Source organism: Argentina anserina, chromosome 3 (assembly GCF_933775445.1).
Source record: "Argentina anserina chromosome 3, drPotAnse1.1, whole genome shotgun sequence".
Classification (NCBI taxonomy): Eukaryota; Viridiplantae; Streptophyta; class Magnoliopsida; order Rosales; family Rosaceae; genus Argentina; species Argentina anserina.
This window is the reverse complement of record NC_065874.1, coordinates 20251539-20257042: the sequence shown is the minus strand read 5'-3', so window position 1 is coordinate 20257042 and position 5504 is coordinate 20251539.

The following is a 5504-nucleotide window of genomic DNA, read 5'->3' as shown; positions in this document are numbered from 1 at the left end:
TGAGTATCTTTCTGTAAGGCTTTCTGATGCGAGTTTCTATTGAATTTGAGAGTTTTGCAAGTGTGGGAGTGTGTTTCTTTCAAACTGAGTATCTTTACATCGTTTGCGTATCTTTACTATTCCAATTGTGTATCTTTACATCGCTTGCGTATCTTTACTATTCCAATTGTGTATCTTTTCATTTCTCGTTTGAGTATCTTTCTGTAAGGCTTTCAGATGCGAGTTTCTATTGAATTTGAGAGTTTTGCAAATGTGGGAGTGTGTTTCTTTCAAACTGAGTATCTTTACATCGTATCTTTACTATTCCAATTGTGTATCTTTACATCGTTTGCGTATCTTTACGATTCCAACTGTGTATATTTTCATTTCTCGTTTGAGTATCTTTCTGTAAGGCTTTCTGATGCGAGTTTCTATTGAATTTGAGAGTTTTGCAAGTGTGGGAGTGTGTTTCTTTCAAACTGAGTATCTTTACATCGTTTGCGTATCTTTACTATTCCAATTGTGTATCTTTACATCGTTTGCGTATCTTTACGATTCGAATTGTGTATCTTTTCATTTCTCGTTTGAGTATCTTTCTGTAAGGCTTTCTGATGCGAGTTTTTATTGAATTTGAGAGTTTTGCAAGTGTGGGAGTGTGTTTCTTTCAAACTGAGTATCTTTACATCGTTTGCGTATCTTTACTATTCCAATTGTGTATGTTTTCATTTCTCGTTTGAGTATCTTTCTGTAAGGCTTTCTGATGCGAGTTTCTATTGAATTTGAGAGTTTTGCAAGTGTGGGAGTGTGTTTCTTTCAAACTGAGTATCTTTACATCGTTTGCGTATCTTTAGTATTCCAATTGTGTATCTTTTCATTTCTCGTTTGAGTATCTTTCTGTAAGGCTTTCTGATGCGAGTTTCTATTGAATTTGAGAGTTTTGCAAGTGTGGGAGTGTGTTTCTTTCAAACTGAGTATCTTTACATCGTTTGCGTATCTTTACTATTCCAATTGTGTATCTTTACATCGTTTGCGTATCTTTACTATTCCAATTGTGTATCTTTTCATTTCTCGTTTGAGTATCTTTCTGTAAGGCTTTCTGATGCGAGTTTCTATTGAATTTGAGAGTTTTGCAAGTGTGGGAGTGTGTTTCTTTCAAACTGAGTATTTTTACATCGTTTGCGTATCTTTACTATTCCAATTGTGTATGTTTTCATTTCTCGTTTGAGTATCTTTCTGTAAGGCTTTCTGATGCGAGTTTCTATTGAATTTGAGAGTTTTGCAAGTGTGGGAGTGTGTTTCTTTCAAACTGAGTATCTTTATATCGTTTGCGTATCTTTACTATTCCAATTGTGTATCTTTACATCGCTTGCGTATATTTACTATTCCAATTGTGTATCTTTTCATTTCTCGTTTGAGTATCTTTCTGTAAGGCTTTCAGATGCGAGTTTCTATTGAATTTGAGAGTTTTGCAAATGTGGGAGTGTGTTTCTTTCAAACTGAGTATCTTTACATCGTTTGCGTATCTTTACTATTCCAATTGTGTATCTTTTCATTTCTCGTTTGAGTATCTTTCTGTAAGGCTTTCTGATGCGAGTTTCTATTGAATTTGAGAGTTTTGCAAGTGTGGGAGTGTGTTTCTTTCAAACTGAGTATCTTTACATCGTTTGCGTATCTTTACTATTCCAATTGTGTATCTTTACATCGTTTCCGTATCTTTACTATTCCAATTGTGTATGTTTTCATTTCTCGTTTGAGTATCTTTCTGTAAGGCTTTCTGATGCGAGTTTCTATTGAATTTGAGAGTTTTGCAAGTGTGGGAGTGTGTTTCTTTCAAACTGAGTATCTTTACATCGTTTGCGTATCTTTAGTATTCCAATTGTGTATCTTTTCATTTCTCGTTTGAGTATCTTTCTGTAAGGCTTTCTGATGCGAGTTTCTATTGTATTTGAGAGTTTTACAAGTGTGGGAGTGTGTTTCTTTCAAACTGAGTATCTTTACATCGTTTGCGTATCTTTACTATTCCAATTGTGTATGTTTTCATTTCTCGTTTGAGTATCTTTCTGTAAGGCTTTCTGATGCGAGTTTCTATTGAATTTGAGAGTTTTGCAAGTGTGGGAGTGTGTTTCTTTCAAACTGAGTATCTTTACATCGTTTGCGTATCTTTACTATTCCAATTGTGTATCTTTACATCGTTTGCGTATCTTTACTATTCCAATTGTGTATCTTTTCATTTCTCGTTTGAGTATCTTTCTGTAAGGCTTTCAGATGCGAGTTTCTATTGAATTTGAGAGTTTTGCAAATGTGGGAGTGTGTTTCTTTCAAACTGAGTATCTTTACATCGTATCTTTACTATTCCAATTGTGTATCTTTACATCGTTTGCGTATCTTTACGATTCCAACTGTGTATATTTTCATTTCTCGTTTGAGTATCTTTCTGTAAGGCTTTCTGATGCGAGTTTCTATTGAATTTGAGAGTTTTGCAAGTGTGGGAGTGTGTTTCTTTCAAACTGAGTATCTTTACATCGTTTGCGTATCTTTACTATTCCAATTGTGTATCTTTACATCGTTTGCGTATCTTTACGATTCGAATTGTGTATCTTTTCATTTCTCGTTTGAGTATCTTTCTGTAAGGCTTTCTGATGCGAGTTTTTATTGAATTTGAGAGTTTTGCAAGTGTGGGAGTGTGTTTCTTTCAAACTGAGTATCTTTACATCGTTTGCGTATCTTTACTATTCCAATTGTGTATGTTTTCATTTCTCGTTTGAGTATCTTTCTGTAAGGCTTTCTGATGCGAGTTTCTATTGAATTTGAGAGTTTTGCAAGTGTGGGAGTGTGTTTCTTTCAAACTGAGTATCTTTACATCGTTTGCGTGTCTTTAGTATTCCAATTGTGTATCTTTTCATTTCTCGTTTGAGTATCTTTCTGTAAGGCTTTCTGATGCGAGTTTCTATTGAATTTGAGAGTTTTGCAAGTGTGGGAGTGTGTTTCTTTCAAACTGAGTATCTTTACATCGTTTGCGTATCTTTACTATACCAATTGTGTATGTTTACATCGTTTCCGTATCTTTACTATTCCAATTGTGTATGTTTTCATTTCTCGTTTGAGTATCTTTCTGTAAGGCTTTCTGATGCGAGTTTCTATTGAATTTGAGAGTTTTGCAAGTGTGGGAGTGTGTTTCTTTCAAACTGAGTATCTTTACATCGTTTGCCTATCTTTACTATTCCAATTGTGTATCTTTACATCGTTTGCGTATCTTTACTATTCCAATTGTGTATCTTTTCATTTCTCGTTTGAGTATCTTTCTGTAAGGCTTTCTGATGCGAGTTTCTATTGAATTTGAGAGTTTTGCACATGTGGGAGTGTGTTTCTTTCAAACTGAGTATCTTTACATCGTTTGCGTATCTTTACTATTCCAATTGTGTATCTTTACATCGTTTGCGTATCTTTACTATTCCAATTGTGTATGTTTTCATTTCTCGTTTGAGTATCTTTCTGTAAGGCTTTCTGATGCGAGTTTCTATTGAATTTGAGAGTTTTGCAAGTGTGGGAGTGTGTTTCTTTCAAACTGAGTATCTTTACATCGTTTGCGTATCTTTAGTATTCCAATTGTGTATCTTTTCATTTCTCGTTTGAGTATCTTTCTGTAAGGCTTTCTGATGCGAGTTTCTATTGTATTTGAGAGTTTTACAAGTGTGGGAGTGTGTTTCTTTCAAACTGAGTATCTTTACATCGTTTGCGTATCTTTACTATTCCAATTGTGTATGTTTTCATTTCTCGTTTGAGTATCTTTCTGTAAGGCTTTCTGATGCGAGTTTCTATTGAATTTGAGAGTTTTGCAAGTGTGGGAGTGTGTTTCTTTCAAACTGAGTATCTTTACATCGTTTGCGTATCTTTACTATTCCAATTGTGTATCTTTACATCGCTTGCGTATCTTTACTATTCCAATTGTGTATCTTTTCATTTCTCGTTTGAGTATCTTTCTGTAAGGCTTTCAGATGCGAGTTTCTATTGAATTTGAGAGTTTTGCAAATGTGGGAGTGTGTTTCTTTCAAACTGAGTATCTTTACATCGTATCTTTACTATTCCAATTGTGTATCTTTACATCGTTTGCGTATCTTTACGATTCCAACTGTGTATATTTTCATTTCTCGTTTGAGTATCTTTCTGTAAGGCTTTCTGATGCGAGTTTCTATTGAATTTGAGAGTTTTGCAAGTGTGGGAGTGTGTTTCTTTCAAACTGAGTATCTTTACATCGTTTGCGTATCTTTACTATTCCAATTGTGTATCTTTACATCGTTTGCGTATCTTTACGATTCGAATTGTGTATCTTTTCATTTCTCGTTTGAGTATCTTTCTGTAAGGCTTTCTGATGCGAGTTTTTATTGAATTTGAGAGTTTTGCAAGTGTGGGAGTGTGTTTCTTTCAAACTGAGTATCTTTACATCGTTTGCGTATCTTTACTATTCCAATTGTGTATGTTTTCATTTCTCGTTTGAGTATCTTTCTGTAAGGCTTTCTGATGCGAGTTTCTATTGAATTTGAGAGTTTTGCAAGTGTGGGAGTGTGTTTCTTTCAAACTGAGTATCTTTACATCGTTTGCGTGTCTTTAGTATTCCAATTGTGTATCTTTTCATTTCTCGTTTGAGTATCTTTCTGTAAGGCTTTCTGATGCGAGTTTCTATTGAATTTGAGAGTTTTGCAAGTGTGGGAGTGTGTTTCTTTCAAACTGAGTATCTTTACATCGTTTGCGTATCTTTACTATACCAATTGTGTATGTTTACATCGTTTCCGTATCTTTACTATTCCAATTGTGTATGTTTTCATTTCTCGTTTGAGTATCTTTCTGTAAGGCTTTCTGATGCGAGTTTCTATTGAATTTGAGAGTTTTGCAAGTGTGGGAGTGTGTTTCTTTCAAACTGAGTATCTTTACATCGTTTGCCTATCTTTACTATTCCAATTGTGTATCTTTACATCGTTTGCGTATCTTTACTATTCCAATTGTGTATCTTTTCATTTCTCATTTGAGTATCTTTCTGTAAGGCTTTCTGATGCGAGTTTCTATTGAATTTGAGAGTTTTGCACATGTGGGAGTGTGTTTCTTTCAAACTGAGTATCTTTACATCGTTTGCGTATCTTTACTATTCCAATTGTGTATCTTTACATCGTTTGCGTATCTTTACTATTCCAATTGTGTATCTTTTCATTTCTCGTTTGAGTATCTTTCTGTAAGGCTTCTGATGCGAGTTTCTATTGTATTTGAGAGTTTTGCAAGTGTGGGAGTGTGTTTCTTTCAAACTGAGTATCTTTACATCGTTTGCGTATCTTTACTATTCCAATTGTGTATCTTTTCATTTCTCGTTTGAGTATCTTTCTGTAAGGCTTTCTGATGCGAGTTTCTATTGAATTTGAGAGTTTTGCAAGTGTGGGAGTGTGTTTCTTTCAAACTGAGTATCTTTACATCGTTTGCGTATCTTTACTATTCCAATTGTGTATCTTTTCATTTCTCGTTTGAGTATCTTTCTGTAA